Source organism: Choloepus didactylus, chromosome 13 (assembly GCF_015220235.1).
Source record: "Choloepus didactylus isolate mChoDid1 chromosome 13, mChoDid1.pri, whole genome shotgun sequence".
Taxonomy (NCBI): Eukaryota; Metazoa; Chordata; class Mammalia; order Pilosa; family Megalonychidae; genus Choloepus; species Choloepus didactylus.
In genome coordinates this window covers 45,811,338-45,821,882 of record NC_051319.1, presented here as the reverse complement: position 1 = coordinate 45,821,882, position 10,545 = coordinate 45,811,338, and the positions used below count along the sequence as shown (strand labels likewise).

The 10,545-nt window shown below is 38.3% G+C and overlaps 1 pseudogene; it reads right to left on the bottom strand.

The window, feature by feature from the left end:
* Nucleotides 1-8,563: 8,563 nt before the first annotated feature.
* On the bottom strand, nucleotides 8,564-10,105 carry LOC119508357 (annotated as a pseudogene).
* Between the last annotated feature and the right edge of the window lie 440 nt (nucleotides 10,106-10,545).

Below are 10,545 nucleotides of genomic sequence, written 5' to 3'. Positions count from 1 at the left end.
TTAACCCCAAAGCAAACAGAAGGAAAGGGATAACAAAAATTAGAGCAGAAATAAATGAATTTGAAAACAGAAAAACAATAGGGAGAATCAACAAAACCAGAAATTGTTTCTTTGAGAAAATCAACAAGACTAGTGGACCTTTAGCTAGGTTAACAACCACAACAAAAAAAGAGAGCTGATGCAAATAAATGCAATCAGAAATGGGAAAGGAAACATAACTACTGACCCTGCAGAAATAAAGGAGATAATGAGAAGATAATATGAGCAACTATATGCTAATAAACTAGACAACTTCCTTAAAAAGCATAAACAACCAACATTGATTCAAGAAGAAAGACAACTTCAACAAACCAATTGCAAGAAAACAGATTGAGTTAGTCATTAAAAAGCTCCCAAAAAAGAAAAGCCCAGGACCAGATGGCTTCACATGTGAATTCTACTAAGCATTCAAGAAAGAATTAGCACAAATCCTGCTCAAAATCTTCAAAAAATTTAAGTGGGCAGAAAGTAGTAGTAGGGTTGTCTGACCCTACTATTATATTGCATTATATGATATTTTATTTTTCTTTTTATTATCTTTTCTAATATTAATTTTAAAAACTTTGTTTTCATAGTAATCAATATGTTCATGTGCTGACTGTGGTGATAAATGCACAAATGTATGATGATATCATGAACAACTGATTGTGCATGTGGATAATTATATGGTATGTGAATATAGCTCTGTAAAATTGCATGGAAAAATATAAACAGGGTTAAAAGTGATGGAGAAAACATAGAGAAAGGGATGTACATATTTACTGTTGGTTAGGAGGCAGAATGATATAGCTTTTTTGGAGGGCAGTGGGGTGGTTCCACATGAAGCTAAGTATGTGGGTGCCATAGGGTCCTGCAACCTCATTAGGGGGGCATATACTTGGAGGATTTGAAAGCAGGGACATGAATGGACTTTTGCACACTGGTGTTTATGGAGACAGTATGCATGATTTGCAATGGGTGGAGGTGACCTAAGGGTACATCAACTGAGGGACAGATTGTTGAACTGTTGTGTGTGCATGCAATGGAATTTTGAGCAATTGCAAGAAGTAGTGAAGCTGTGAGATCTGCAATGAGGTGAATGGATCCTGTACACAGCATTTTGAGTGAACTACACCAGAAAGAAAGGCAAACACTGTGATGCCTCACCAATATGGACTAACTACAATTTGTAGACTTAGAATTGAACCTTAGAGCACAGCTTATCAGGGGAATGCTTACTGTAATGGTCCCTAGATTGTAAGCTCTTACAGCAGTCACATCTATTCCTGAATTGTAATGGCTGTCTCCAGATTCTGAGATGCTGATCCCTTTGTATATAACCTGCTCAATCCCTGGAACTTTGGTTATCTGTGTGACACCTGAAACTCAGAGCTAGAACTTGGCAGATACGAATGTCAGTATTAGCACTTACACCAACTGTTACAAAAGCTGAAAGACAGTCCAGACTTTAACTAGAGATATGAATGAAGCAGATGTGATTAAGCCTAGGGAAAATCAGGCCAAAGGGTAAAGGACAATAATGACTGCATTTTAAAACTTCAAATTCCATGTGAGACAAAGGGAAGAGATGTTTAATTGGTGCAAGATCTATTTTTCCTAAACAATTTAACTCGTACAGTCTGTTCAAATACCATAATTACATGGAACTTTTAACAGGAAGTGAGAATTGATAGGTTTGCATACATTAGTGTGAAATAGTGACACATCCCAAAGTAATTTGGGCAGAGAATAAAAATGTGTATGCAGGGTCCCCCTGAGGAGCTGGGGGGAAATGCAGAGGTGTTGGACTTCCTCACCTGGATTGTTGCTGATGTTCTTACAAACATTGAGGACTGGTGGTTTGATGTGCCGTGCTCTCTATCATGGGACTTGCCTTTATAAAGCTCACTACTGCAAAGGAGAGGCTAAACCTGCTTATAATTGTGCCTATGAGTCTCCCCCTGAGTACCTCGGTTGCTCAGATGTGGCCTTCTCTCTAGCTAAGCCACCTCAGCAGATGAACTCACTGCCCTCCCCTCTATGTGGGACCTGACTCCCAGGGGTGTAAATATCCCTGGCAATGTAGGATATGATTCCCAGGGATGAATCTGGACCCAACTACATGGGATTGAGAACATCTTCTTGACCAAAAAGGGGATGTGAAATGAAACAAAATAAAGTTTCAGTGGCTGAGAGATTCCAAATGGAGTTGAGAGGTCATGCTGGTGGGCATTCTTATGCACTATATAGATAACCCTTTTTAGGTTGTAATGCGTTGGAATAACTCAAAGTAAATACCTGAAGCTATCAAATTGCAACCCAGTAGCCTTGACTCTTGAAGATGATTGTATAGCAATGTAGCTTACAAGGGGTGACAGTGCGATTGTGAAAGCCTTGTGGATCACGCTCCCTTTTTTCAATGTTTGGATGGATGAGTAGAATAATGGGGACAAAAAACTAAATGAAAAATAGTGTGGGGCAATGATTTGGGTGTTCTTTTTTACTTTTATTTTTTATTCTTATTTTTACTTTTTCTGGTACAAGGAAAATGTTCTAAAAAATAGATTGGGGTAATGAATGCACAACTATATGTTGATACTGTGAACAGCTGATTGTACACTTTGTATGCTTGTATGGTATGTGAATATATCTCAATAAAATTGGATTAAAATAATACTGTAGGAGCAAGACTAGTCACATGGTACAGTGTGCATGACATACTACTGATAGGTAAAATGAGCCAGTCACTCTAGAGCACATGCATACTGATCCTATTTATGTATGAGCTTGCAAGGCAAAGATGGAAGGTTTCAGAACATACCCTGTTAGCATCTCAGTGGAGATCTCTCAGTGGGCAACAGAGCATGTTTTAATGTTTTCTTTTACTTGCATTTTCTTGTAAGCATGTGTTCTTTTGTATTGAAAAAAAATTAATTTAAAAAAAAAACATTGGGAGTGTAAACTGGTTGTGTCTGAGAATTTCAGAAAATTTTCTCAAATAAATTCATTTGTAGAGGTATTTATGAATGTAGAGAGGAAAATCCTTCAAATAATCAACTCTCCAATGATTACTGAAAATTATGTGATATAATTGGGAACATATTGGAAGCAATGTAGTTATTTTAGAAAATTTGTTTTTCTTATTCCTTTGTTTTTTTGTTTGAAATGCTTTTTCTTTAATTTTTTGATAAAGTTTTTTTAAAAAATAGCCATATGAGGTCATTAGAAAAAAGGGGTATGTCTCTGTGTTATTTAGTATAAAATGAAATAATAACACTGAAAGATTTTGTCAAGACTGTTTAGCAATAGGCATAAATTATGGGCATTTTGAGCACATGTCCCTTTATGAACAATTATCTATCTATGAACCAAATGATGGGCAATGAATACAAACTGGATTTTAATGAACAGCAAGAATCCAAGTTATGAAAAATAAACAAAAGGCCAAGAGAACCACTATTAAATTACAATTACTACCATGAATTTTTTTTTTATTTGGATAGCAGCATGATTCATGAGTTAACTAACCAAGTTTCAATTTTTCCATTATCAGAGAAAAACCTTTTTGTAATTTTTTATGGCTTCAGTCCATTAATTTTGTTTTGATTCTTCATTTTCAATCTTCACCAAATCAAGATGTTGAGGCTAAAAATTACTCAGGCTTCAACTTCTTTCCTGAAAAGCTTACACATTCTTCAAATGGATAACATATTTAAAAACAAAACAAAATGTTTCATGGTGTTTCAAGCTTAACATAACACAATAATATGGAAAAATTGTGTTCTCTTCCTTAAATACTTTGGATTTTGCAAGGATGATGATGATTCATGTGTTCATTTTCACTATATTGGGTTAGTAATTTTGCTTTCTATTTCCCTTATAAGACAGCAGTAGTCCAGTGAGGATTCAGTAATATTTGAGCATAACTATTTTTACAGGTAGCTATACTAAAGGATGACACATATGTTTAATTTAAATAATAAAATTTAAGTTTTCTGTGTACAAAAGTCCTTTACATCCTTGGTTAAATATGTTCTTATATATTTGATTTTTTAATTCCTATTGGAAATGAAATTTTTTTCTTTCTTTTTTCTTCAGATTGTCCATTACTAGTGTATAAACCCTACCGATTTTCCCAAGTTGATCTTATATCCTGCCACTTTGCTGAATTTGTTTTTTAGTTCTAGGAGATTTGTTGTAGATTTTTTAGGATTTTCTATTTATAGGTTCATGTCACCAGCCAATAGGGAAAGTTTTACTTCTTCCTTTAGAATTTGGATACCTTTTATTTCTTTTTCTTGATTATTTGCTCTGGTTAGAACTTCCAGTATAATGGTGTAAAACAGCAGTGACAGTCGCATCCTTGTCTTATTCCTCATCTTAGTGAGAAAGCTTTCAGTTGTTAATATTCGGGCTGATGTTAGCTGTGGATTTTTAATATATACCATTACCTTGTTGAGGAAATTTTATTCTATTCCTAGATTTCTATGAATTTTTATCAAGAAAGGGTACTGGGTTTTGTCAAATGCCTTTTCTGCATCAATTGAGTTGATCATGTGGTTATGCTATGTTCTGGTTTGCTAATGCTGCCGGAATGCAAACCACCAGAAATGGATTGGCTTTTATAAAAAGGGGTTTATTTGGTTACACAGTTACAGTCTTAAGGCCATAAAGTGTCCAAGGTAACGCATCAGCAATTGGGTACCTTCCCTGGAGGATGGCCAATGGTGTCTGGAAAACCTCTGTTAGCTGGGAAGGCACGTGGCTGGCATCTGCTCCATAGTTCTGGTTTCAAAATGGCTTTCTCCCAGGATGTTCCTCTTTAGGCTTCAGCTTCTCTCCAAAATGTCACTCTCAGTTGCTCTTGGGACATTTGTCCTCTCTTAGCTTCTCTGGAGCAAAAGTCTGCTTTCAAAGGCCACCTCCAAAATGTCTCTGTAAACTGCAGTTCCTCTCTCAACTCCTGTGCATCCTTCAAAATGTCCCTCTTGGCTGTAGCAAGTTCACTCCTCCTGTCTGAGCTTATATAGTGCTCCAGTAAACTAAACAAGGCCCATGCTGAATGGACAGGGCCACACTTCCATGGAAAGTATCCAATCAGAGTCACACCCATAGTTATTAGGTTATTTGGTTTATAGTATAGTTCAAGTCTTCTGTTTCCTTATTGATCTTCTGTCTAGATGTTCTTTCTATTGTTGAAATGGTAAGTTGAGGTCTCCTACTATTAATGTATAACTACCTATTTTTCCCTTAAAATCTGTCAATATTTGCAGCATATATTTGGGTACTCTATCATTAGGTGTATATATAGATTTTTTTCATATTTTCAATTATTGTCTTCTTGTTGAATTGATACTTTTATAAGTATATAATGACCTTATTTGTCCCTCATAACAGTTTGAACTTAAGGTCTGTTTTATCTGATATTAGTATAGCTATCCTACTTCTCTTTTGGTTACTATTTGCAGTGTATATTATTTTCCATCCTTTCACTTTCAACCTATTTGTGTTTTTGAATTTAAGGTGATCTTCTTCTGAACAACATATGGTTTGGTCATGCTTTTTTAATCCATCCTACAAATCTCCATCTTTGGGGAGTTTAATCCATTTACATGCAAAGTAACTACTAATAATTCAGGACTTTATTCTGCCATATTGTTATTTGATCTTTGTAAGTCTTATCACTTTTTTGTCCCTGGATTCTTTCATTAACTCTAACTTTGTATTTATTTTATTTTTTGTATTGTATCATAATGAGTTCCTTCTCATTTTTTCTGAATATATTTTTCATTTGTGTTCCTTATGGTTACCATGGACCTTAAATTTGACATCCTAATCTGTAACAATGACATTTGATTTAGTAGCAACTTTACTTCAATAGCATACACACATACTGTTCATATATCCCTTTGACCCCCCAACTTCTTATTACAAATGTTTATACATTGTATATCCAAAACCATACATTTATCATTACTTTTTATACATTTTTATTTTAGGACCTGCAAGAAGTAAAAAGTGGAGTTATATACTGGCATTTATAGGTACCCATATGGTTACCTTTACTGGAGGTATTTATTTCTTTATACTGCTTTGATCTGTTGTCTAGTGTCCTTTCACTTCAGTCTGAAGAACCTCCTCTAGCATTGCTTGTAGGGCAGATCTAGTAGTGACAAACTTCCCCTGCTTTTGTTTATCTGAGAATGTCTTAATCTCATTTTTGAAAGATAGTCTCACTGGATACAAAAGTCTTGGTTGGCAATTTATTTCTTTCAGTATTTTATATATTTTGTCCCACTGCCTTTTTGATTCCATCCTTTCATAAGGGAAATAATCACTTGATGCTATTTGGATTCTCTTGCATGTAGAATATTGTTTTACTCTTGCAGCTTTCGGAACCCTCTCCTTATCCTTGGTGTTTGACAATTTGACTACTGTGTGTCTATATGTGGTTCTCTTTTAGCTTATCCTGTTTGGGGTTCATTGGATGTCTTGAAGATGCATATTCATATCTTTCATTAAATTTGGGAAGTTTTATGCTATTATTTTTTTGAATATTCCATTTGCTCCTTACTCTCTTTCTTCTTCTTTTGGGACTTCTGTAATGAATATACTATTATGCTTAATGGTGTCCGAGGTGTCTGAGACTCTTTACTTTTTGATAGGAAGAGGAAATATACTGTTTACAATTGTTTCACTTTATCCACAATTCCCTGTACAAACATAAAAACTAAAACAAAACAACAACAAAAAACCCACTATGTGGGAACACAAGTGTTTTTCTTTAATTAGTCCAGTTGAGGGAGGGCCACAAGCCCTCTCACTCTGTGAAGGAAACTATTGTGGTATACCAAAGGGAAAAGTAAAAGGGCTAGGAAGAATGTCTGAGAAACAACTCCAGATGAGAAGCTTAACATATTCTAGCATGGCAGGGTTTGGTTGGCAATGAGGCTCAAGGTGTCATCCAATGGGGACACTGCTTGGCTTCCCAAGAGGATGACAGCTGCTTGCCACTATTCCCCCCCCCCCCATCTTTCCCTACCAGCTATCAAAAATCAAATACAGGTCCAGGTCTCATGACCTGTGTGGGTATGATGGTGGCAGCGAGGATGCTGAGAAGAGGCCAAAACCCCAGGGACACACTGAAAACTTTCCTTTCCTTGGCACTGGCTAGTCAGTCCCAGCTTCTCTCCTGAATAAGATGCTGATTTAAAAAGGTAGAAACAAAAGTTCTCCCCAGACTCTGGGGTAAAGGCAGGGGATAAATCACGTAGAAAGGGCTTCTGTCTTTGCAGTCCCCTCTCTGGGTGGCTGCTGGGGGTGTAGGGTAGAGAGCTGTGTCTTCACATCCTTTTCTGCTGAAGAGGGAGAGGGAGCAGTGAAGATGCTCCAGAAAGGCCCAGGGAGGGATTGGAAGAAAGGGGAGGAGGAGAGAAAACCTCTGGGACACTGAGACTTGGAATAGCTTCCACTGGTTTTAAAAGGAGTTCCATCTGCTCAGCCATACACATTCTAACAGATGACCGTCCCATTTCCTTCAGAGGAAGGCACCCAAAACCAACCTGGATCATTGAAGTTGCTTGCCTGGCAACTTCATCTCTGCCAGTGACCTAAAATGCTTTCACATGGTGATGTACATTATAAATATAAAATCATATCTGCCACAAAGAGGACATATACTTGTACATCTTTACCCATATACATAATAACACAATTTACAGATAATATCTTTGAGTGGGTCATCATGGAAAAAGGGGTTGGAGTGGTCAAAAACCTCTCCTTCCCCTGCCCTGATCCTTCTCCAGGGATACCTGTATACCTGGTCACTGGGGAGATTTCCAGATGGTTTTGGTGGGGCAAGTATGGAGACAGAAATTCAGACACGTACCTAAATGTTGATGGGCATGTATGCACACACAGTCACTCTCTCTCACAAACAAATAGAGAAATATCTGATGAGAAAAGGAAAAATAAAGTTATTAGCCCTTTGGTGTGAGTCTCTTCCCAGAGTTAAAAGCATCAGTGCCTCCTCCATCTGAGAGCAGTGGTCTTGAAAAGCTGACCTTCAGTGGCTCAGTCTAGGGCATAAGAAGGGCTAGGAAATGTTTCAAACAAAAGTTTCAAACAAAAGGCATTTTGACCTTTGATCAAATCAAACTATGTTAGGAAGAGAGAAGCAATACTGGTTGGGGTGGGGAGATGAGAAAGCCAGTCCATATAGGGACAATGTGAGTTGAAACCCTAAACCTTCCTCTTCTTTTGTTCAGTTTCTTTTAAAAGGCAGACAACCCCATACCACCTTTTCTGTCCTCTCCCAGAGCTGCGCTCATCCACATAGCATGGAATACTGACAGTGGCCCAAGAGACACACCCAGAGACATGGAGTGGTAGACAGGCACACCCGAAATCTAAGACCTGGGTGCTGGGTGTAAGTTTTTTACAGCAAGACTCATTCCTTGCTGGGGTCCACTGTTCACACAGTGGCCACTGTGATTAGACTGTCATCAGAAATGGGGCAGTCTGGGTCCCCATGGGGAGACAGCACCTATTGGTGGTAGTAATTGTGGGCATTAGCAAATACATACTTGAGTCTGCATGCCTCAAAGAGAAGCAGCCCAATTTCTTCATTGCCCTAATATATGGTAGGTAGGTTCTGTATTAGCATGAGGAGACCCTTCTGATATGATGTACTGAGAAGGGCACATTATTTCTGTGGTATTCTTCCCTCAAATGCATAACCTCAATCTGAAAGTCATCCTCATCCAGCATTTCTTTCCTCCATTTGATCAATAAGGCTGTACATGCTAGAGATGGAAGTGGGAGAACCCTTCTAGTTCAGACTGGTATGTGTCCCACTGGCAGATGGTACAGTGAAGGGGAAGCTCCTGCATAAGCAGGTTGTTCATCTAATGAAAGGCAAACTTTAGGTATTCGACTTTGTACCTCCTGAAGTGATTATGTAAATGCTCATTAATCCAGCTGACAAGCTCTTCTCATTCCTTGACTTTCTTCTGGATCCCTGGTTGTGCAAAGGTGTAGTTAACATGGATTCCAAAAGTTGTCAGCTTCAATGCTTTACCACAAGTCCTGAGACATGTTTATCATGTCAAAGTTCTCCACATCTTCTTCCACATATTCTGAGAGGAAGATGACAAAGAATGGAGCGAGCAAGCCATTAATTTCTTGGACATACCTACAGGCAAAGTGTCACATGGCCCATATAAATTGAATTCTTTTGAAGTTATCCTTTACAAGTGGTTGCTGGAACAATGGAATGAGAGCATTCAACCTTGGAATGTCAATGTGAATCTGTCTGTCAGTATCCTGGTGATGCTCCTCATTCGAGAATCGTAATACTGCTCAAGGAAGTTAAAATATTCCTCCTGCTTCCACTGTAGAGTGAATCTCCTCCTCTCAGTGTTTGCTGAGAGATAGCCTCACTGGAGTCTCCAGGTTACAGGACAAACCTCTTTGGGAACCCTGGCCAGGTGCAATTCCTCTGTTCATCTAAGTCAGTGTTGTGACTGGAGAGAAGCTGACAGAATTTTTTGAGGTGGTTTTCTCCCAGACAGTCCTGGGGGAGCCCCAGAAGCATTCTGTTCCAAGATCCAGGCAACAAAGGGAATGATGGGTCAGAGAGAAAGTAACCACTGTTTGTAGAGCTGCTATGTATCACTGGAGTTTCTGGACAGCGGGACATCACTGCTAGATTTTATGACCTTGTTGTTGGCAGAAACTTCGGATGTTATTGACTGGGACCATTCTGGTTTTACTCTCAGCTTGCTGTGGTTTTTCAGGCAGCAGTTGCCAAAGTAACCTTTGAGTTCAGTGTTTGGAAAGAAGGTGAAGAAAAGTCCACTTCTTATCATCATCTATGTTACAAGAATCACTGGTATTCTGGGACAACTCATGAAACCTGGAGGCTTTCTTATTCTTCAGAGGAACTGCATTGACTTTTGACCATTATTTAATGAAGTTTATGGTGAGCAGAGTACAGAGAAGGGTGCTGTGCTCTGTACACAGGCTGGATTCTCCCCAGAAGCTTGACACTCTTCTTCCAAAACTGCTTACTGTTGTCAGTGGTCATTGCTCTGACCTAGAGTAGGTGTAAGTGAGCCACTGGGGGGACTTGGTCAGAAGGCCCCCAGACCCTTCAACCAGAAGGCCAAACTAGGCCACTCCACCACCGATGGTCACCATACCCAGTTTCTAGGTGTGCCATCTTGGATCTGGTTCATTTAACCTTTCTTTTTTCTTTCTGCTCCTTAGACTGAATCATTTCAATTATCTTGTCTTTGAGGTCTTGACTCTTTCTTCTGCTACTTTCAATCTGCTTCTGAAACCATCTAGGACATTTTCATTTCAGGTATTGTGGTCTTCAAGTCCAGTATTTCTGTTTGGTTCTTTTTAAAAATTTCTCTGGTTATTGAGATACTCATATTGTCCATTCATTGTTTTCTTGATATCCTTTAGTTCTTAGTTCTTTCTCTATGTTTTTCTTTAAATACTTGGGCATATTAAGGGTCA